Source organism: Haemaphysalis longicornis, unplaced genomic scaffold (genome assembly GCF_048455015.1).
Source record: "Haemaphysalis longicornis isolate Haplotype H1 unplaced genomic scaffold, Haemaphysalis longicornis Haplotype H1 scaffold_7, whole genome shotgun sequence".
Taxonomy (NCBI): domain Eukaryota; kingdom Metazoa; phylum Arthropoda; class Arachnida; order Ixodida; family Ixodidae; genus Haemaphysalis; species Haemaphysalis longicornis.
Window position 1 is genome coordinate 66,627,744 of NW_027526422.1, and position 24,762 is coordinate 66,652,505.

At 47.2% G+C, this 24,762-nt stretch overlaps 1 long non-coding RNA gene across 1 annotated transcript in view; it reads right to left on the reverse strand.

The window, feature by feature from the left end:
- Nucleotides 1–1,921: 1,921 nt before the first annotated feature.
- LOC144144424 (uncharacterized) overlaps nt 1,922–24,762 on the reverse strand; it is a 50,218-nt gene continuing 27,377 nt past the window's right edge. The window contains exons 4-5 of the long non-coding RNA XR_013317250.1: nt 10,636–10,710; nt 1,922–2,409 (exon numbers count right to left, since the gene is read on the reverse strand). This is a non-coding gene — a long non-coding RNA (uncharacterized LOC144144424). The remainder of the gene's footprint in view (nt 2,410–10,635; nt 10,711–24,762) is intronic.

Consider the following 24,762-nt stretch of genomic DNA (forward strand, 5'->3'; position numbering starts at 1 on the left):
TTAAGGATTTATCACCGACGAAGTCAGAAATTCTTTTAGGTGCTGGAGCAGCCGGTGTGCAGCGGCCACCCAGACCCCATCGAACCGGCCGCGAGCGAAGCCCCTTCTGAAACGTTAAGCACCGTTTCGAATATCGTGCAAGCGCGGGCTGCACGGCTGCCCGGCCAGGCGCCGTTCAGGCGGGCGCCTTCAGCTCACGTCGCCTCGCGATCCGGTAATCTCATAATTTCTCCTCTCGCGTGAACCTAGCGTGAAATAACAATCTCTTTCCGGCCCCCTTTTTGAGTAGTCCTCGTGGCGCAGTCTTTCCGGAGGCCCAAACATAACAAAGGAAGAGCTAAGCTACGCACGCTTTAGGGATTGTTTATCAACAGCGGTTCGCGGCAAGTGCAAGAGCACAACTTCGGATCGGTCGGCTAACCACCTGCAGTACATCTTGTTAGGGGCGAAGCACCTTAGGACCTCGCTTTGTCAGTGATTTGTCCCTTGGCGTCCGTGTACACAGTGTTGCGCATGCGCGAGGAGCATTGCATTGAATTGGATTGGATTAAATTGAATTGTATCGGATTGGATTGGAATTGTATATACTGTACACACATGTTGTCACTCATTTACATGCGCGAGTGGGCAATGCCACGGGTGATTTACGGTAAGAACGATCCCCAGTGCTTTGTCCACTCGTCATGATTCACTTCGTAGAGATGCGTGAATTTTTTATTTTACCGCTTCCTTCCGGGTTATTGCTTGAAGAAGCTCGAGCGTTCACCGTCGTAGGTTACTGACTTCGCTAAGTGCGCACCAATGCTTTTCCAAAACTAACCTGAAAGCATGATGGCTGACTCTGAAGCGGGAGAGCAGTAGCCTGTCCCGCAGTGCATAAAAGCTGTAGTCTGTGTCAGCTCACGGAACGTTTGGATTTACATTTATTTCACACGCTCAAAAATTTGGGAACTGTTCACCAAATTTGAGAAAACATTCATAGATGCTTCTACAATGTATCGACGTTAACAACATTTGTAACGTCACAAGCCGTATAACCAAAAGCGTACGGGGCTTCGACACCTGTTTTCACGTTTGTGAGATTTTCCGCCTCACTTAAGAACTCCTAGTTGCGAAAACGGTTGGTTTAGATTCTCGGCACCGTAATCTATTGATACCAGACAACTTGTTTCCACCCTTTAGTGTCCCTCTAAGCTGTTTGCAATTAGAGAAAGATGTCTGCTCTTGCGCTACAATGCTTGTAACCCGTAATAAAGATCCTTCGAATATAGTCACCGACTGAATTTATTACCCCGACATAAAGTCTCTGATTTCACTATCTAGGAGTAACCGTGCAGTAATTTATTATGTAACTCACATATCGATAACTTTTCCGCCTCAGCCTTCCATAAACTATCTGTTTTACGACTCGAATTATAAATGCTCCTTCAGGTGTTTAGCGTCTGGCTTTCCAGTAAATAATAAGACCAAGGTTAGAATATGCATGCACCCTTCGGCTGTCTCACCCTTCCAAAGACGCTCCTCTCGGTTTTCTTTCTCCACTCTCACGGCCGGGCTACAGCGGCGGCGACCGCCGCTCTAGCCCGGCCGTGGCCGACGCTGCTGCGGCGTTCGGGGCGCCGCCCCCGTGAATTACAGGTAACGGCTGGCAGAACCACTGGTTTCGCTCTTTGTAGAGCCACGTGTGTGAATTCAAGTGACGTCGCATTGGCAATTGTCGTGGGTGTCGTTTAAAGCTTAGCTTTCCAACCACCTTCACAGCGTGGATTGGAGCCAGTTTGCTCTCCTTATTTGAGGGGCTGAGCTTGTTCTTTTTATTTATATCGTGCCCACCTGCTTGGACCTGTGGCGGTCTGCATTAAGGATTGATTGAAATGAAATGAAATACATTGATTTGAAATCATTTTATTAGATGCCAAATTCTGCCTACATAATTCAGAAAACATGACGAAATTGTTTGCAAAGCACTTGCGCTGATGGGATAGATTAGATATAGAAACAAAGCATGTTAGCACGGTGAATGGTTTTTATTACGTCTTAAGAAGCAAGGGGGAAATCTTTAAGTTATGGCATAGCTACTGGGCCGTTATTTGTTGACGAATGCGGTGATTGTGACGAAATTGCTCTCTCCACAACTGAGTTCTCAGAGCTCGCGGTGCCTGTGGATGCAACAGTGCTTCCGGACGTAGTGGTGCTTTCGGATGTAGTGGGGCTTTCCGTTTCGGCCCGTTTTGGTGTGGATATTTCTGATGTAGTGGGGGTGTCGACTGTCGATGATTGTTGGGTAGGCTCTGAAGCGTCAGTAGATACTTCAATGCACTGTCCGTTTACACAAACCCCTGTTTTGTTCTCATTTGATCCTTTTGAGGTATCTTCTTCGGTAGTCGGCCCATTTTCCTTGTAATTGAGCTGAATGTTTGGTAAGAAAAAATAGTTGTTTGATCTTTAGTTAAGAAATTCATTTTAGAAATTGTATAGTAGCGTCATTTTTGCAATAGGGCCTAGTACTGCTCTGGGTAGTACTACCACGGTAAGCCGTTGACGAACCTTAACCTATGAGCACGTGCAACTACCAAGCGGTACAACGGCACTCAAGCCTAGTTACTCCACATGCGCCACTTACACGAAGCTTGGACGGTATAAAACGCAGCCCAGCATAAAGACCAGCAATAGTAGAGCTCGGAGCCAGTGACCTAGGCTTAGCATGGTAATGAATGTTCAGCAATCTGAGCAAAGTGAGCGCCTACAATTTGGTAGGCATATTTTGTTACCAGTGAAGAACATGTAGGCTCTGCTTTAAAAGTGAGATAGGGCCTTTTGTATAAGGAGAGCTTACTGACTCAAACTGATATGTGAAAAATGGTATCACGGCGAGAGAACTTAAAAAATAGTCTGCTTGAAGATTAATAAATTACCGTGTGCTTTTCTTCCGGATTCGCGAAAGCGAATATGGGATTGCCTACGGCGCCCACAAGTGCTCACGGGTAGCTAGCTATCTTCTCAGGCACATTCTGCCATCAGTGAGTCAATGAGCCGTGAAATACTTGCAACTTTGTATACTAGCATTAAAAGAAGTAATATTGGAGCTAAGACACTGCATGTGTGATTCTGTATGCTATGCGACTGAAAGAAGCGATCAGCCCTTTGAGCGCAGTTATTTTCCAAAAACTTCGCAACATCAATGAAAAAAAAAAAATCAAGTATAATTTTTCAGAACAATTGCTCAGAACACAAGATGCGATTGCGATGACCATGATAAAATTAACCTCCCCAAAAACGCTTATAGCACCGGCATAAGCGGTATTCGTCAGAAACCTTTGTGCAGGCATAACACAAACAGTACGCGCATCCTGGCCTTCGCCACCACGCCTGCACGACGACATATCAAGTGAGATAAAACTTCGGTATAAGGTGTTCACGCAATGTAAGCAGGAAAGTGTGTGTAATGCACACCCCGATGTAACGAGGCATGATGCACAACATGAAGGGATAGAACAATATGCAATAGTAGTGCAGGCAGTTTTTTGACGCAGGAAAATGGGTGAATATTGCCTGACAAAAAATAATCAGTTCCCGTGCGTACCTTATTCTTAAATTTCACTGCGCACGAATGGAAAAACCTTTCCGCCAACATTGCCACTATTACCGGTAATGTCAACTTCAAGAGTGCCATTGAAAATGGTTATCGTGATAAATCGTATTCTTTGTTTGTTGCCTAGCTGCTGATGTGTTTGCCCACCCCTCATGTAATAACCCTCCGGGCGCCTTTGAGGTACTAATAAATGAATAAAAAAATTAGGCAAAAAAAAAAAAAACTAGCGGGAACACACCTTGCCGATATTTTTCTCGTTACATTTTATCGCAATCGCTTCGCTGCTTGTATTAATCACGGGTAAGCTTCACTCCCGCGTTACTTGGATTGTCTGGCAATAAATGCTATGCGCCGTCCCGCTGGACGTCCAGCGCAGCTGTTGCACAGCCAATAAACGTGCTCATCGGGGTAAACGTGCTCAACGCTTTATTGCTTTGTAATAATGGTAGCGACAATCGCTTTGTGGCCAGGATCATATGACCTCTACCCTGTGGTTGGATGAGTGAGGTCGTTGTAGCATGAAAGAAAAAAAAAGTTCCAGATGACATCTACGTTTACGTCTTAAGATGTATCACGCGACGGCGTTACTTCGGTGTCGAGGGATCGTTTTGGCACGGATTTGGAGTATTCACCATGTATTCGTTCCAGACACTGAAATTCCGTGACTGGAACTCGACTTAATCAGCGTGGCAGAAGAAACTCAGTGGCATATACAATTGTGTGGCTTAAGATTTGGGCGTGAAAAACCTTTGTTGAGTAAGGGTTAGTGAAAATTTGGGAAAACGGGGTAATGAGATTGCAGATCCCAGGGGTTGAAGCCAAAGTCTAGGGCCCCAGAATCAGCTCACGCTAATTTTCAGGCTACAAGCTGAAAAGAGAATCCTTCCATGTGTCGATATCAGAGGAGTATATATTGAATGCACTGTTCAGCCCTCGGCATTATCTTAGATATGACCTGATTTCGCAGAAGAGCCTGGGTGTTTCCCGGTATTTAACACGGCTTTAAGTTAATGTTAGATGTTTTCTACCAAAATTCGCAGTCAATCAAGATTTGTGGTTATGTGTGTTGGGGCATATCCTGCGCTGAATTTGCGATTCTTCCGTGTTGAAAATCACCGTGTGGCTCGGGAAGGGTTGGTGTTTCGAGGCGTAGGATGAGGAGCCGTTTTTCCAGGAGGCATTTTCCGTAAGCGAGTGTGGTAGTCGTGGTTAACAAGAAGTGTGGTATGCGAGTTCGCGTGGATCTTGGTAGTCTGCCTCCTTTCCTTCCAGACCCGTGTGTGCGGGTGTTAATGGGATGTTTACTTCGTTGTTGTGCATTCGAGAATCTTTCTGAAGTGTTTAGGTACAGTGCCTGCAGCGAAAAGACTAATGGACTTTTGAGCATGTGTAACGACGTTGAAGCATCTATTCTATAGTTCCGCTACGCGGATAACGAAGAGGTTGGTTCCGATTTCCGCTATTGCATTCCTATGTTTGGGAGGGTAATGAAGTCGCAGCCATTGCCACTGAGACAATTGTTGCCTTCGTACTTTCGGACGTCCTGGCGTCTAGGCACACTGTGTTTTCGGGCTTTTTGAACTTTCCTCGAAGGAATGTGATCCCTGGTTGTCACCACTCGTGGGTTAGATTTGGATCTATGCTTTTCAGTAGGGGGAGCTTTTATGTAAAGTCACTGGATCGGTAACATTTGGGTCATGTCATCCAGCCATTCTTTCTCTTGAGGTGTCCGTATATTTGGTAGGGTGACTGCTCCCAATCACGTTTTTTTTCCAGAAGCCCATTTTGCGCTAGGAGATTGGCATCTCTGGTTTCTTCAAATATATTGTAACACACAATGTAAAGACCCTTGCTGTGATCATAAATGTTGGACGAGAGTGGGCCCTTCTTTATATACTGCCCTGATGATTGTGTTTATTTGGCCTTCTTCAGTGCGCGAAAGTTTCTTGTACGGCAGGCTGTACAATATCGGGCTCATCATCAGTGGCTTTGTAAGTTTTACCATTTCTTGTATCCCCCCTCTTCTCCTGTCAAGACGTTTTACAATGTGGGCCAAATGGGCAAGGATTTCCTCTATTGTCGCGATTGTGAGATTGTCTCTGCCCGTTCCGTGTAGCGCCATGCCAAGGAGTCTTACGTGGCTGTTCTCTGGGATCATATGCATGCTGAGCTATCTTTCGGGGTTTTGTTGAATTGAATGCGTGGCGCCATTCATCGTTTGCCGAACAGAGCTTGCGGCGGTTGCAGGGACGCGAAAAATTCGAAAAAGTTATTTTAAGTTTTGTACAATTAGACGCCATATATTCGCTTTTATTTCTTACTGGGACGAATTTTATTCTATTTGTGGTTATGACCTGGGCTTTCGTTCGTTTTTAAGAGCCTGGATTTAATCTATGGCCCCCATTTAAGCTAGGTGACGCAATGTTGGTGCCGGCATTATTTTTGGTCGTCATACAAGCGGTCTGGTAGAGGTGATGCGGGGCGTAAATTGCGGCACGGCCGGAGGCCGTGTCTGCCCAGTGTGTGCCTACACAGGCCGCCTAGAACGAACGTCACTTCACAGGCGCGGTGCAAGCTCAAATCGGGTATCTTTTTTCGTCTTGGTGGTAGTATTATTGCCCTCCTTTCGACTTTCGAATAGCCGCTGCTCTGTACTCCCGATTCCTGCGAGCCCTCGTACCTTTGTGTTTCAGTTGTTTCCTGTTAGCACCGATGACGCACTTCCGTGGACGCTTGATGGGCACGGCTGATAGCGGAGGGCTAGCCGGCACGGCAAAATCGAGAAATGAGCGTAATACTCGGTCGTGTTAAAAAGCTGATTTGATTGATTGATTGTACGGTTTAACGCCCCGACTCAACACAGACGATGAGGCGCGTCGTGGTGGAGGGCTCCGGATTAATTTAGACCACCTGGACATCTTTAACGTGCGCCCAAATCTGGTAAATACGGGCGTTTGCTTTTCACCTCCACCAGAAAAGTGGCCGCCGCGGCCGGGTATCGCACCCGCGTCCCCGTTGATCAAAGTTGTCCAAGACAAAAGTTGCCCAAAACGAAAGTTCGGAACCAGTCCTGCTTGTGTTTTATAGCGTCAACATGTAAGTCATCCACGATATTGACTGGTGTTTCTGGTTCTTTCTTCAGCCGTGCAAAGTGCTTATACACAAAGGTGTCAATGTGTGTTTCGGATTTCCCAGGGGCGCTGTAGACTGCGAAGGTTAGCATTTCGTCACTGGTTTACACCACAGACAGTACATTATTAGGCAAGAATATCCAGAATTTGGTCTCCTGCGGAACTAAGGGACTTCGCCACAATCATAAAACCCTTGGTCACTACATTTGGGAAGCCGAACGGTTGGTCCGCAACCGGTTTGTCCGCTCCGATACTCCCCAACGACGAACTGCTGGAAGGATGCCGCAGGAAACAAAAACGAAAACAAAACAAAAGCAAACAAACAAAATAAAAACAGCGCCACCAGCCAATACGCTGCCACTAGGCCCCGAAGCCTTTGTTTTCGAAACACAACATTTATTTACACAAATGTACAGGCGGCCACTCTCAGAGGTAGCACGGAGCGTGGCGTGCTACCTCTACGGTGCGTGTCGTGCTAGGGAGCGTGGCGTGGCGGAGGGTAGCGTGGCCGCGCTCCGCGGACCGCCACGACGGACTATGCGGGAGTCTTGCAGCACCTACGCAATCAGTACCAGAGGCGGAGATCATAGAGTTTCTTACTATATACACTAGAGAGAAATCTGGCGCTGGCGTCTATGCGGCTCACATCAAAGCCGTCTGTGTCATCATGGGCCGCCATTATACTGTGCACTCGCCTTAGTTAGATTACCGGCTTGGATTGAAACGCCGTAAATTTAAATATACTGCCACGAAAATGCTAAGAGGAGTGTGTAACTATATAATTATAAAATAAAACTCGCTCTTTTAAAGCAAAAGAAAAAAAAACAAAGCGTGATTTTTTTACTGGGAGTCTACCAGAACGTTAAGGCTACAACTCTGCAGACCAAGCTTGTAGTTATCAATAATGTGAAATTTCGGGAGAAACTCAAGACTTATTTTGCTGATATTTCAAATAATGAATAGTTTGAAAAGGACAGAAAGGTTTTATGCGGGAACCTATACAAAAACGAGCACCTCGTTTTCGCGGTGTTTTCTTTAGTGTTTTCGTAACAACTTTCGCAACGGCAAATTAATTACCCGCTCCGTCAATTTTTCTGATAAAAAAGGTCGTAAAAAGGTAGTAACGGGCGTATTTACTAACTCCTTACGAACCTTACTACCCAGCGGTTCTGTACGTAGGCTCTGCCACTAGCAACTGCATGGTTAGGAAATTAACTGAGTGTAGGAAGTAGTATGCACTAGATTAAGGTCGTGCTTATGACTAGGTTACGCATGACTAGTTAGTAAACGCATGCAGCTCAGAAGAGTGTTATTGCTAGGACTTTATTAGTGGAGGTAGTGGTGCTTACTGCCTCCTTCAGTTACTAACCCTGACTAGTGGTAAATTTACTACCTCCAGTTACTAAGTACCTAGTGTATACTGGGACAAGTAACTTGTTAGTATTCGATTAGTGAATGCCCCGACCTTTTTTTAAGAGTGAAGATGTCCGGGCGCTATTAACCGGGAAGCGCACACTCCTTGCCTCAAACTAACGTTTTGACACTGTGGGCTTGTGCTTATGTAAATATGTACCGACGGTCGCTCGCGGACACTAGTCCTCCCCCTTGCTTATAATGAAGCACAGCTCTCCTCGCATGAACCAAAGGAGCGAATTTCGTGTTTTCAAGCAAAGCAAGAGAAGCGAAGCGACTTTCGACCATTTCATCCGGAGCAGCTACCTCGTAGACATAGCACTGCATAGGGAAGAAAGCAAACCCAAGACGCTTAAGAATCCAATAGACATGCCAAGCCACCAGCTGTGGTCTTCCCATAAGGCCATAACCAGCCACGCAGATATGGATTCCTAGGCGCAGTTTCTTGTCTAGTACACTTACTAAGAAACTCTATGGTGGAGATGGCTGCCTCTCGTTTGCTACGGTTTCTTTCACCTTGCCGTGCGCATATACATGATACACTGGCCCGTACGAGGCGTTGACCTCACTGCGCGTACATACTGTCTTGACCTAACCTTCGGCCACCTTCAGGTTGAGCATTCACTTAAGTCACACCAAATACACAAAAAGGAACTAACAGAAAACTATTGCGTTACAAAAAGTGTGTAAAATTTGGAAAGTACCGTGTTCACATGTGGCTGTATAGGTTGTATTCACTGGCGTGTAAAGCGTGCGGGCTACCATGTGTGTACGATGCCAAGCGTCCATATTGCTAGGCGACGGAGCCAAATAACGTGCCTCTGGTTACGTCGGGCTCCACGAGATAGCGGTACTTGTACGGGCTGGCGCCCTTAGGACATTGGGAGGTCCTAAGGTACTGCGTACCGTTACAGGCAAGGGAGTAAGCCGGTTGACTCTCGGGTACTAACTCACGGTCGTAGCCCAATGGGTAAGACTACTGACACTGTCTGTTCTACCAGACACAGGCTCAAATCCTCCCGGTACCTGTGCGATTTTTTGCATTGTAAATGTCATGCGCACGGACGCGGACGGACATTGTGCGGTCCTAAGGCACTCCGCACCTATAACTTCAAAGCCTACGTACGCGTGCAACTGAGTCGTGATGGACGACTTCGCGCGCATATGCTAGCGAAAGCCGATCACTCCTTCGAAGTCGGTCGCCTGTTCAAGGTTCAATTGCCTGTTCAAATGCACGGTGAATTAACTAATTATGACAAGTAAGAAATAATTCAACACATGTTATACCCTTCAGTGGCATAAAAACAGTGGCCCACCAATACATGGCCGCGTACTACGACTAATATAATTCTGAAAATAAAATTAGGTAAGAGGAAAAAATAGCCTGGGGCACAACAAACTTCTTACGTATCCGCAGCGGAAGCCGTAATGATTTTGCATTGAGAGCACGTAAAAAGACTTGCTCTTATAATTTAATTGTTTAAAACTGTGACTGAAAGTTGTCCGTGCACTACTACTGCACTACTTCCAATGGTTATGCAGCTGTTCGGGCACTTCTCCGACAGAAAACTTGTTTTAAGGTAATTGTGATTAAACTCTAGATAAAGCCGTTTTCTATAACCTTGCTTCTCTTGCGGAAGCCCATATACTGACGAGTCAGAAATTCACCAAGCGTTTACCACTTCAGAACGAGGTAACTGATAATGCAAATTCAAATAAAAAAACTAAGCGTGATAATAGTCGCCTTATCGGCCAATGGCATTATGATTTTTTTCCGAGGAATTAGACTGCGAGCCACAGAGCATACCGAGAAAAATTGACTTTGCCGCAAAGGGTATACTGCTGTCGGACACACACACACACACACACACACACACACACACACACACACACACACACACACACACACACACACACACACACACACACACACACACACACACACACACACACACACACACACACACACACACACACACACACACACACACACACGCACACGCACGCGCACGCGCACGCACACGCACACGCACACGCACACGCACATGCACACGCACACGCGCACGCACGCACGCACGCACACACGCACGCACACGCACACGCACGCACACGCACGCACGCGCACGCACACGCACACACACGCACACGCACACGCGCACGCACGCACGCGCACACGCACACGCACACGCACATGCGCACGCACGCACGCACGAACGCACACACGCACGCACACGCACACGCACACACACACACGCACACACACACGCACACGCACACACACACGCACACGCACACGCGCACGCACACGCACACGCGCACGCACGCACGCACACGAACAGCACACACACACATACCGGGATCTGAGCCATATACAGCCCGCTGTACAATTTGTTTTACTAGTCACACTTATTGTATGTGATAACAAGTTGTCTTTGCAATTAGATGAAAGCTTCCGAATTACAGGAATTATAGGAAAATAATAAGCCAGGATACACTTACTATGCACTTTTCTCTGTTTGTCAAGAGCTGTGCTTCGTCACCGCATGCGAAAAGGCATAGCTGATGAACCTTGTTCTGCAATAAAAACAATGAAGACAAACAATTTTAATTGGAGAAAAAATAGACTAAATTTACATTGATTTTAAGGCAAGCGAAGATTCAGCACGATCTTAATGCGCAAGTCCAATGTTGGCTGATATTTTTGTGGACCGCTGTAATTTTGGTCTTCCGCAAGTTCTTCGGGATAGGGAGAAGTGCGTGAGAAAAGTGGGCAAGACCGCCGGCTTTTTCGAGTAATGACTACCGACAATTCTTGTGATATCGCAAAGAATGCGTTGATTCGGAGCATTCTTGAAGCCATTGGACAATATACGTCGCAGCTTCCAGGCATACCCCATACATCTCCGCCGTGAATCACCATATTCTTAACGAGTTTTTAACCAGATCCTCAACTACAAAACAAGCGAAATATGCAACACAACATTGAAAACATGCCTGCCAATCAATACGCTAAGCATATACACTGGAGTAGTACCTAAAGCAGAACCAAACGTCCTTAGTTCTTCGTTCGACTTAGCAGCACTTAAAGTCAATGATATTGTTCGCTCATTACCACCAGATGCCACCATTAAAGGTGCTTAACCAGAAATTACCATCTTTTCACCTGATACATTGTTCATAACGTATTACCCATTTCCATTTACAGAGGCACACAGGTTCACAAAGATAATGCACAAGATTTCTTTGTATATGCAGTCATCAACTATTACACAGCGCACGAGTAAATAAGGTCCAAATAATGGGGAGCATCTTTTACCATCGTAACACTTGCGTCGTCATCACATGGGACCCCGGTCATGCCAGAATTCCCGGAAATGAGACAGCACATTTGGTTGCACTTTCAAAGCTCGCAAACAGACCGCAAGCCAGCTGGATGCCTTCAGAGTGCGACTATGATCCTGATGAATACCGGACCTCTATCCAACTGCGACGGAAAGACCTTGTGGCTTCCCTACATTAATTCACTCCTACTGTCCGCCCAAGACAACTAATGACGCTTACAAAACTTTCCCCTAAAAACCGCAATGGTTTTTCATTCGCCTCTTAATCAAGGCATATTCACCACATGTAAAATTGCGGGCAGCACTTAACGTATTCGTTGGGAATACCCACAATTTCACGAGGAAATACATTCTCAATGCCAGCCTTCTCGATAACTCACGACTAAATTACTTAAATGATCTCCAACATCTACTCATACACACCAAAATTATCAATCGCAGTCTAACCCCGGTGTTCTGAGTCCCTCCTCCACTCGAGCCTCCGCTCGAGAAGACCCTTGAAAGCGAGTTTCGGTTTCATAAACTAACCTCCACTCGAGTGTCTACTCCAACGGAGGAGCCGCTCGGCGATTTGAAGCAGCCACTCCAAGGTGTCGTCTGTGCTACCTTGAACCAGGCAATGCATACAGTACTATTTTCAAGATGGCCACCTACGCTCCTCTCGGTTCGAGCCGGCTGTGCTCGCTCGCCTCTTTCGCTGAGTTCGCGGAGCATGTATCCCGCATTGACGGGGCATTTAATGAAGGTTTAGGGGACTTCCGCACCGTGAATTTGCCATGTCAGCGCGCAAGGTACTGGCTGAATACGCTTGAGTACTTTAGCAAGGGCGAATTCGTGTCGCGGTGCCGCTTTACCAAATCGATCACTGCTGGAGCTGCCGAGGTGGGTACCCTTCAAGCCAAGCCCCAGCAACCGAGACCTCCCACTGCTCGCGCGGCTGCTGGTTACGTTGCGATGTTATGGCGCCGGGACATTTCGAGTTATAATGGGTGCCTTCGTCAACGTTTCGCCGCCGACAAGCCGCGTCGTCAGGCGTTGGTTAGAACTCGTAATTCGAAGCGTCGTGATGTTTTCTGCGACGGCAAGTGAGCTCCGAGATATCCGTGCGGACTTGTCTTTATCCTCGCAATGACAAGGTTGTCGCTGTTTATTTTTGTTACGGTGGATAACAATCGTTTGGTGAAGCAGTAGGTATGATTAAAAAACCCGGGCACGTAAGAAAATGTCGCTTATGCCAGTTGGCTAGTGTCGTGTCAGGCGAGCCCAACGCGCCGGACGGCTGTGTACCTGCTGCCGGCATGGTGCGCGCTGTACGCACTGGTGCTTTTATGTTTGCGTGTTTGTTCGTAACTTCTATTGTTTATCCCACCACCACTCTTACTGATTTAAAAAGAATGTGCACTAAATTTAACCACAAAGAGCTCGTTCTCCAAGCTTATAGTATGTGTTTTATTGGCGTTTTATTTTCTCGACATCAGCCAGTGTCATGAGCTGCTCATAATACTGTAACGGCGTAATTTGGTCACATATCTGCCGCTACGGTAGCATTCCGATCGGAGTGAAGCAGTCAAGGCGTTGTAGAAGTTTTAAAGTTAACTGATTTAATTTACTGGTAACATTAATGACATTTAGCACATAAGAATCAGAACGAATAAATTTGTTACATAAATGAGAAGGACAGTCAATAGATCAACAGTACTTAGCGGGACATGGCTGACTGGATCTCCGTCTCCCGGCGGGAGGGCACGACGACGAGCGGCAGAGTTTCTGAAGTGAGTCCTGGTGCAGGCCGCCCGCCGCCCCCAATAGCCGGAGGCGCCGCGTTATATTCGCTTCAAGCGGTCCGGTGAGGACGTATTGGGGGAAAAAGCGCATCCTGGAGCGTGCGGACGCAATGGAACAAGGCTTTCTGCAGCCAATCGGGGAGACGCTTCTTAGCTCCAATCAGCCATGTTCCCGCCAAAGTGAAAAGGAAAAATCAAACACAGACAAAAGGCCGAACCCGAAAACGCGCGCTTGGAGAATTATGGGTGTAAAGAAAGTAGTTCAGACAAAACGCACTAAGTAAAGAGTGACCCGGAGCCCGAGAGCGACCAGCGCACACGGCACGGGGGGAAGGAGACGCCACTGTGGCGCTGCTGGGACGATGGTTTCCCCCTCGACAACCGCGTCTCTTGGTCGGCACACGCCGGAGGAGTTTCTCAGAAAAAAGGGGGCCAGGGCATCGCCGATGCCGAACCGCTTTCACACACAACACTTGGAAGCAAGAGCCCTGGCGGCGGGCACAGAACGCTAAAAATGAACAAACAACATCAAGAGACCTCGACTTCGCGACACCTCCCCCGACGGAAAAAAGAGGATTACGAGTCAACACATCCAACGAGCCAGTACATCCAACGTGCCATCACATCCAACGTTGGATGTGTTGGCTCGTTGGATGTGATGGCACGATGGATGTATTGACATGCTTTTGGATGTAATGGCACGTTGGATGTGTTGGCACGTTGGATGTAATGGCACGTGGGATGTGATGGCACGTTGGATGTAGTTGCTCACCCTTCTGAAGAGGGAAGGTGGAATGACAGCAGCGTCAATAGGCACTGCCGTGACGATTACCCCCTTCCCTTCTCGTGGCTTTGTTCTGTCCCCCTCCGTCGGCGAAAGCGAGGTGTGGCCTCCGCCGACGCCAGCGAGTCGCAACCCTTTGTATGGGCCTAGTCGAGGCTTTTTACACCGCGTCGGGGAAGGCGTTCCTGTCCTCCTCCTGCCCTTCGGGGACGGACAGAGGGGTATCCCAGGGCAAAACCTTAATTTGTACAGTCGGGATCAATTCGAAGGTTATCGCGGGAGCGCTGACCGACCGCGACGACAGCGCCTAGCGTGACACTTTTTAGCATTAGCCACAACGGGATTATGCTAGGTTTTCTCTCCCATGGCTGTTCCAGGAAGTGCGCGCACTGCCGTCAAAAAACGATAAAGGACACGCTCGTTTTTTTTTTTCTTTATCCTTTTCTCTTGTCATCGACATACTTCGCACTGATACGCAGCCTTCTCAGGGTAACTATGCCGGCATGCCGGGGCATTGTTGTGTAGAAAAAAATTGTAATTTGCTTCCCCAATGCCGCAATGCCGAGGTGTCTTCGGTGTTATTAGGTTGCCGAGGAACGAAACGCGGATACGTCAAGGAATAAAAAAAAAAAAAAACTGCGGCAGTCGGCCTTTGCTGAAGGGGGTGAGCGAATTCTATGCAACAGCCAGGGGGTGAGGGAGGGCAGCATAATCTCATCTTCGTGAATGAAAAAAAGTGCCACAGAACGGCGTTCTGGTCTTGCTTGCTCGGTGCTCCCGCGATAGCCTTCAAATTGATCCTGACTGTAGGTGCGCTGCGGAGGGGAGGCGGCTTCGTTTACGACCACTCGCGCATCCGTCAACGAGTTCGTTCGTCCGGAGCTGTTACCAAGAGCGGTCGCATTAAGACTAGCTCCCGTGGCTGTTTCTGGGCGCCTAAGAATTTTTTTATTCGCACCGTGGCATTTCCCATCCCGTGATCTTTTTCGCTTCCGCACGTTCTGCGGAAAAAAATAGTGCCTTGACACCCCCTTGCCTGGCCTAGACGAAGCTGCTGCGCGTACTTAGCGACACAAAGGGCATCCGTGGCCCGATCCAACCGGGGCGAAAGTTTTAGGTGAGTTCCCGCGCAAGCAGGCGCCATGCACACTCGTTCCCCACTTCAAGGGCGTCGACAGGAATTCGGGGAAGACAGGTGGCTGACCCTCACGGCGAACGTACATCAGAATTCCGCAGCCCCTTCGGTCGAAAATCTCGGTTCAGCATAAAAAACTTAGGGGTTTTAAGGAGCGTTCGGTGCATGAACATATAAATTTGTCTTTTATTTTGTTTTTCCTTTGATTTGTTTATGGACAGGATCTATGGCATCTGTGCTCTTGGGATTATTTAGCGCCTACTTATGAATCTGCATACTTTTCAAGCGATTTCTCCTGTAAATATTTGTTGAGGATAGTTCCTCGATCATCTCTTTGTGTGATTTTCTCGTAAATGTTATTTGAATTGATTAATAAATTCCTTAAATGCATTCTTTTAAATTTTCTTCTGAGTAGGGAAGATTTATTTCACAAAAGTACCGAATGTGGGCTTCAGAGATACCAATGAACCGCGATCCAACATCGCCCATATTAGGGGGCGCTGCTTTGATGTGAATAATGGCTGCATAAAATATTTCTTGCGCACTAAGCGATATTCCGTGCTGTTAAACAAAGTGACTTATAAATGAGAATGAGATAGTTTAACTATGCAGTTAGCAAAAACTTATCAGTCGGAACAGTGGCATTAAACTGTTACAAAACTTTATATTTTGTAACTCAATGGGATAAACAAAACTCAATGTTCTGTTAATTACAAAACATAGAGTCTCTCGCAAAACCGTCATCACCTTCCGCTTTCACGGCGGCACTCAAATTAGGTTGACTGATTTGTGGGGTTTAACGCGCCGACGCAACGCAGGCGATGAGGCGCGCCGTAGTGGGGGGCTCCGGATTAATTTTGACCACCTGGGGATCTTTAACGTGCGCCGAAATCTCGCACACACGGGCGTTTTTGCTTTTCGCCTGCAGCTGTAACACAGTTACTTTTTCCTGGTAACGTGCCCATGACTGCTGTTCTCCTCGCATTCCTGCGCAGCGAGGGTCCACAAACTCTGAACTCCGAGTCAGCCGGTGTCCCTCGGAGGGTGAAACTAGTGTGTTGTGTGTTTGTTCTTGTGCGTGTGAATGCGTGCTTCTCCTTCCCTCTCCGAGCCGGGGACGGCCGGAAAAGGAATTCGGCCCGTTTCTCCCGCTGCCCTGCAACCCCGGCGAGGTGTTGAGTTACGTTACGCGGAACCGTGCCGCGACTGGGTCCAGAAACGCCACGACCACCAGTCTGCCGCTGCCAGCCCTCGAGACAGCACCACTTTTTTACGGAGCTAACCAGAGGAAGGGACTTTTCTTTTTTAGACTTGTAACCTTTTCCTCTTTTTCATTTATCCTTAATTAAAGTTTGTTTTTTAAGCCTTGCAATGTTTACCCGTCATCTTTATGGATAGCGGACGCATCCACCCCGTCGAATAGCGTATGGCGAGGCCAGAATAGGACCCCATTGCTAATAGCGAATTAAGTACTTCCGTTATTAGGAGCAAGAAACGCACACAAATACAAAACCCCAAGAAATTGAAACTTATTTGTTATTACGTTATAAAGGCGCATACTCTTTTCCCCTTGCAGTGGCGCTCATTTACGCAAGCGTTGTCGTAGGCCCGTAAAGTGCAAAGAGAAAATAGTTACTCTCACTGACACTGAAGGTCATACCCGATCCTGGATAAAACTGTAGCCCTTTCAGGCTTCATTACTATCATGAACTAAAAATAGGTTAAATCGCAAATAACAAACTCTCGTGTACTGTTTCTTCACTCGTTCGTACTGCAGCGCCCTTTCAATACGTTCGTAAACAAGATGTTATCAAGAGGGCATTTGCACCGGAAGTAATGAAACGTTGGAGGTGTGGTGCATTGGATGTACTTGCTGAAATTGGATGTAATGGCACGTTGGATGTGGTGGCACGTTGGATGTGGTGGCGCGTTGGATGTAGCGGCACGTTGGATGTGATGGCACGTTGGATGCAGTGGCCAAAATTGGATGTTTCTGCTCGTTGGATATGATGGCACGTTGGATGTGATGGCACGTTGGATGTGCTGGCACGAAATTGGATGTTTCTGCTCGTTGGATGTGATGGCATGATGGATGTGTTGGCCCCAAGCGAAAAAAGAGTGCCCCCACTCTTCACAAAGTCTAAAACATAAAAACACAATTTCGCCAACTGACAGCGATACTGAAATGACATGGCATGCGGACTCGAGAAGACAAACAACAGGCTCTCACACATGTTGGTCGATGAAGTATCTAGGCTGGATCAGTCACCAAACACGCGTGCACCTAGTAGAGTTCCGTTTTCAGTTCACACACGCATAGTCTCTTGTCCAGCACAGACGAAACACTCCACTTGCATACAACGTCAAGTGAATAACAAAACCGACAACGTGTATAACAACAGAATAGCATGCACACTCTAGGACTCATACACTGAAAAGATCGAAAAACCAGCTCCGCTAGCCGGGCCGCACACTCAGTTCTGGGGAGCTTGACGTGAAACAAATAGTCGGTCCTTCGAAACAGATCGCATAAAACATAACACTGAAACAACTTGCAAGGTAACTAAAAGTAATTGTCAAATAAAAAACAAGCCCGGTCTCGGATATCTTCACACAATAATACTCAGTGCCTTAAAGATAGGAGTACAAACAGTTCATAAGATGGCACTAGAAAACTGAAATAAAATTATATACAAGGGCTCACCGTATTGAAGTTATGTCTGACGCGCAAGTTGAAATCTACGCACTCCAGCCACTCTTGGGCACTATACTCGACACATTTCTATATTCAACCCTACTTCTTCCAAAACCATTATTCTCGTCCATTATGAAAACCGTGCATTCGAAGTAGGTCTCAACGTTCGTTCAAACACTGGAAATCAACACACAATAGTGGCTTAGAAAACGAGTTACAAGGCAACTGCTAATCTGCAAACACAAAAACTGCGCAATACAAAAACTTGACAGTCGCGCGTATGAAGCATGATACAAAATAAAGGGTTGCGCCTGACGAAGCCTTTAAGGACAGTTCCCACGCTTCTACTCGCTCAATACTCCGATACAAACAATAAAAGCGAAAAAACATTCATACTTGTTCATTAACACGAGCGGAAATGATACAGGTAAAACATGATCAAATATCAACGAAGAAGACTTTAAAGCTACATAATAGTTACTGTTCATGTTTACAAATGAAGAAAAGAATCTGTGAAAGTTTATGCAGTGGTCAGAAACTTCCGCCAACCCGACGCATTCGCAGCACTGCACACCCGCTAGCTGTCCCCGTCCGCGGCATCCCGGGCACCCCTGCTGGTGTCTTTGTCTGTACTTCAAGCAGCGTCGTGCAGCGTAAACATCTCCTCTACTCCTCGTTCCTCTCAGACCCCCAACCCCGAAGTGGCTGCCGTATTTGATTCATCGTAAGTAGCGCTTGAAACGGGACACAGAAGAGAAGACACACACGACGGCGCTAACTCGCAACTGACTTTATTAGGCGTAAACACGAATATATACTCAGAAAGAAAGAACACGTGCCCAGGTCAACCCCGAAAATGCAGTTTGATAAACACAAAGGTCACAGGATTACGATTAAAAAAAAAACACACAAGATTACACTGCACATAGTCAACTACCAACCAGCCAAACATCTAAGTTAATGCATTTGACAAGAACAGAAATTCTTTTTCATGAAGTGCCACCGACGCGCGGCTGGCACACTTATCATCGTGCTTTCTTATATAAAAAGCTTCGATTACCTCGCGTGTCAATTGGTGCTTGTGTCGCCACAACACGCTGGTGTTTTCAAAAAGTGGACTGCATTGCGCCTAGGCCTTATCTTTGTGGGTCGCGCAATGTCGAGTGATATGTGCATGAGGGTTGTTTTTGAGCGAACTCCGGTGTTCCATCAGACGAACATTGATGCATCTGCCTGATTGGCCGATATAAACGTTGTCACATGATAATGGCAATGAGTACACATGCTTCGCCTTTTGTCCCGCGCAAGACAGGAATTGTGTACTCATTGCCATTATCATGTGACAACGTTTATATCGGCCAATCAGTCAGATGTATCAATGTTCGTCTGATGGAACACCGGAGTTCGCTCAAAAACAACCCTCATGCACATATCACTCGACATTGCGCGATCCACAAAGATAAGGCCCAGGCGCAATGCAGTCCACTTTTTGAAAACGCCAGGTGTTGTGGCGACACAAGCACTAATTGACACGCGAGGTAATCGAAGCTTTTTATATAAGAAAGCACGATGATAAGTGTGTCAGCCACGCGTCGGTGGCACTTCATGAAAAGGAATTTCTGTTCTTGTCAAATGCATTAACTTAGATGTTTTGCTGGTTGGTTGTTGACTATGTGCTGTGTAATCTTGTGTGTTTTTTTGAATCGTAATCCTGTGACCTTTGTGTTTATCAAACTGCATTTTCGGGGTTGACCTGGGCACGTGTTCTTTCTTTCTGAGTATATATTTGTGTTTACGCCTAATAAAGTCAGTTGCGAGCTAGCGCCGTCGTGTGTGTCTTCTCTTATGTGTCCCGTTTCAAGCGCTACTTACGATGAATCAAAACCAACTAGCCCAACTGTCAATTTTACTGCCGTATTTGGTCCAAGACAAAACCTAACTTCGGTGGAAAGGAGCCGAGGAAACGGATATCAGGAATCTCTAATACAGTGAGATCTGCGCAAAAAATCAGCCTTTTTATAGGCGCGTGGGGGTCTTCCTCTTCTTCGGGGCCCTTTCGCTGGGAGAGCCGAACGCTTGTGCTGTTTAGATCCTGACTACAAAGTCGTCCAAATCCCGCGCGAAGAGCCCACGTACTCCATGGCTGCACGCTCATAAATGTTTGCTTTAGCATCAACAGCGGCTGGTTACATAAGCAAGCTGGTGCTGATAAAGCAAGCGAACCAAAGACAACCAATCAGTGGGCGCCCCGGATACACGGAGAAGGAAAGCCTACAGGGCTACAGTCATGCGGTGCGCCGAGAGGCAAAAATCTCTCACCTTAATGCGTGAGCGGAAATTTGGCCGCCGCGGTGAAGGTCGGCGGTCGTGGAGACGTTCGGTTCATGTCACCTGCTCCTTCTCGCCCGGACCGGCGCCTTGCTCGTCGAGCTCGGTGTCCGCCAGCTTGGTGCCGCGGTGATGGCTTTGGACTTGAAAAGTCCCTTGTGCACTCACGGCTGTCGATGATGAAGTCTGTTGAATCGGGTGTCTGGTCGAACATCTTGAAAGCGGAGCAGATCAAGTCCAGATTGGTGCACTGGATGGAGAGCTTGACGACGAGCAGCACGAAGAGCGTTGAAGAGGGGGATGGGGAGCCCACGATGGTAGAGGGGGTGTTCGATACCGCGCACTCTCCACCACTTTTGTAACGGCGTAATTTGGTCACATATCTGCCGCTACGGTAGCATGACGATCGGAGGGAAGCAGTCAAGGTGTTGTAGAAGTTTTCAAATTAACTGATTTAATTTACTGGTAACATTAATGACATTTAGCACATAAGAATCAGAACGAATACACTTGTTACATAAATGAGAAGGACAGTCAATAGATCAACAGTACTTAGCGGGACATGGCTGACTGGATCTCGGTCTCCCAGCGGCAGGGCACGACGACGAGCGGCAGAGTTTCTGAAGTGAGTCCTGGTGAAGGCCGCCCGCCGCCCCCAATAGCCGGAGGCGCCGCGTTATATTCGCTTCAAGCGGTCCGGTGAGGACGTATTGGGGGAAAAAGCGCATCCTGGAGCGTGCGGACGCAATGGAACAAGGCTTTCTGCAGCCAATCGGGGAGACGCTTCTTAGCTCCAATCAGCCATGTTCCCGCCAAAGTGAAAAGGAAAAATCAAACACAGACAAAAGGCCGAACCCGAAAACGCGCGCTTGGAGAATTATGGGTGTAAAGAAAGTAGTTCAGACAAAACGCACTAAGTAAAGAGTGACCCGGAGCCCGAGAGCGACCAGCGCACACGGCACGGGGGGAAGAAGACGCCACTGTGGCGCTGCTGGGATGATGGTTTCCCCCTCGACAACCGCGTCTCTTGGTCGGCACACGCCGGAGGAGTTTCTCAGAAAAAAGGGGGCCAGGGCATCGCCGCGTCCGAACCGCTTTCACACACAACCCTTGGAAGCAAGAGCCCTGGCGGCGGCCACAAAACGCAAAAAATGAACAAACAGCATCTTGAGACCTCGGCTTCGCGACAATACGTAACAAGTTCAGTGCGGAAAAGTAGCTAGGGTGTCGCATGACCATTCTCTGTCTTCCTCATTATACAGGCAAGTGAAGTTTGCGTTAAACGTGGTGTCGGAATTAATCTTACAAGGCAATCTTTAGAATGAACCCATTTTGTCCTCATGGCCTTTCAAAGACTTATGTTCGACTGCGCCTATGTATCAAATCTTTCCGCTCCACGAGCATGCGGTGGATGAGCACACAATTCTACCGCATGAAGAAAACAAAAAAGGATGCTACTCGGCGCAGTCAGCGCTGTACGCGCGAACGTGCAGTGAACTGGGATGCAGCGAGCCCGTCCTTGTATTATTTTTTGATTGCATGAACCCATGCTCTCTCCCCCTGTACTCGTTTCCATGCCCCGCACTTAGAACGGACGATCGATTACAGACTTTCACTGAACAACCGCATAAGGCGCTGGCTTGACGTTAGCTGAGCCTAAAGGTCAGAGTGATGCTACTAGGATGGAGCCGCTTCTGAGCTTGTACGTGGAGTAATAAAGATATCACTCTCAAAAGGTCGAAACTAAAAGCAAAGCATGACAAAGTCCTGCCCATAGCTTTGAAAAACGCCAAAATTATTCTGATTCATAAGAAGGGAGATCCCAAGGACCTTAAGATTTACAGACCCGTCAGCCTACTCTCAGTTGTTTACAAGCTGTTTACCAACGTTATAATTAGCCCCGTAGGTGGCAGCCTGGATTTCTAACTACATGGAGAGCAGGCTGGGTTTAGGAAAGGGTACTCAACCATGGATCACATCCATGTTGTCAATCAAGAGATTAATTATGAGAAAGCGTTTAAATTACAGATTCAAAAGGGAGTAAGACAGGGAGATATCATCTCGCCAGAACTGTTCATAGTATCTCTGGAGGGGAAATTCAGAAAGATTGACTAGGAAAACACAGTATTAAGGATAAAGGGAGAATACTTGAGTCATTAGACGTTTGTAGACGACATAGCATAGCTGAGTGAGACTGCAGTATACCTGCAAAAATGCTAAAAGAACTACAATCAGAAAGCGCGGCCGTATAGGGCTAAAACATATGAATAAATCTAAACTAATGAGGAGTAAGCATGCCGAAAGCGACCTATTCAGCTTAGAAAACGCTAGAAGTAAAAGAACATAACTACCTCGTTCAGATGGTTAGTGCTGACCCCAACCACTAGAGAGAAGTACGGCGCAGAATAGTGCTTGTCGAGTACTCCCCAGCCTATGGGCTGGGGAGTACTCGACAAGCACTCCCAAATAATGAAAAGTAAGCTATCTCTTTCACTCTAAAGAAAAATCTACAACCAATGCATACTGCCGGTAATGAAAAACGGGGCTGCAACTTGGCGCCTTACTAAACAACTACAGTGCAAACGTAGGTCGGCTCAACGGGCCATGGAACAAATAGTAATAAGAGTAACACTTAGGGACGAGAAACGAGATTCTCAGATCAGGGAACAAACTCGAGTAGAGGATATCATAGTTCAAGTAAAGAAAAAGAAGTGGACTTGGGCTGGCCATGTAGTGAGACGAGCCGACAACCGGGAAGGAATTAGGGAAATTCGGTGACCAACGACGTGTACTCGAGCGGCGCAGGACAGGAGTGGTTAGGATTCAATGGGACAGGCTTTCCCCCTGCAGTGGACCTGAGTAGGCTGATGTTATTGATTGTGATGATGACAAAGTGTACGCTCAGCGTTTGTTGAGCACAGTACTGCACATTTGTTCGCAGCGTTAACTTTATCAGGGTGAGGCCGAACTTCTTGAACGCCGACGAGATGGCCGAAAATCGGGATGCGGCGGCGACCAAAGCAACATTTCTAATAATTCAACTGCAGATCATTTCGTTCGTTGTGTAATGGTCTGCGAATCGGTCATGGTATTATTGTTTTTGAAAACCCGGAACCATGGTCCTGACAGTACCGAGCGACTCGATCGGCTCCTACTTCCGCAGGTGAATGGGCTTGTCGGTGGTTTTTTAGTCAGAAGGCTTGCGGAAACGGGGAGGGGGGGAAGGGTCGTAGCTGTTGCGTAAAGTATTTGTACCAAAAAGTGACGAACTGTGGGAATAGAGGCAAAATGGACAGGCTGGAAACCCTTTTTTGTCAGTTTACCACGTATGACCACTTGAACCAGCGATATAGTTGGGAAGCTGCCGTAGGCTACATGACCGGGAACCAGGGCCCTAGCTTGGACGTCACGCCGAACTAGGTCGGTAAGCGTCTCCGGAACGGTGTGTCTATGTGATCCGCGCACACTGTGGTGGTTCTGCGTACCGTGGTTTTGCGGCAGTGTTTAAAAGTCGAATGAATTTGTGCGCAATGTGTCGAATTTTTGACTTCTTCAATACGCCGACAATCTACGATGATTTAGTTCATCGTGGTGAAGTTGTTGCAGATCGAAAGCTTGAAAATATCATTGGCGATGCCTTTGAAGAAATCGCCGTCTTTGTCATCTTCAATCACGGTATTGTCAACTAGACGGCCAACCATTAAAATATCTCGAATGTAACCGATATATGACTAACTTGACGTTTGAGCACGCGAACCAGGCTCAATTTTTGCCTACCTGGTGGCCACATGTTTCTCGAACTGGACAATATCTTCGCCCTACACACACCTCAGATGATAAGTTCGTCTTCATACGCCCCAAACTAAGTGCGTGCCGTAACGTGTACATAAAAAATTCAATGTCCTTATACTCTGGGAAGAAGGATGACTACTGAAAGAGGGCGCACTTGAAAGAGGGCACGAAACAAAACATGTTTTTGTAATTTGCGATTTAGCTTTTCTCGTAGTCAATTAGCTGAATGAAACTTAAAATGTCTAGAGTTTAATTCCAGCGGACAACCATGGAGCTGTCGGTTTTCCTCCCGCGTCGTACGCATCTTACTGTCCCGAAACCAAACCACCGTAGCATAAGGGCATAAGGGCAGCACAATTCCTCGAGAGGGATTGTTCTACCATTCCCGTTTGGAGATGTATGATACGCGAAACTATGAAGTGCAACCATGTAAACGTTGACACAAATTTCGAAGGATTCGATGCCAATGGAACCTCCCCGCCGTGGTGGCTCAGTGGCTAAGGCGTTGTGCTGCTGAGCCCAAGGACGCGGGTTCAGTTCCCTACCACGGTTGCCGCTTTTCTGATGGAGCCGAAAAGTGAGAACCCCCGTGTGTTCCAGATTTCGGCGCATGTTAAAGGTGGTCAAAATTAATCCGGAGCCCTCCTCTACGGCGCGCCTCATCGTCTGTGTAGTGTCGGCGCGTTAAACCTCGTAATCAATCAAATCAATGGAACCTTCCTACGAAAATGAAGAGATAAAATAGAACAATTATATAAAAAACGGAA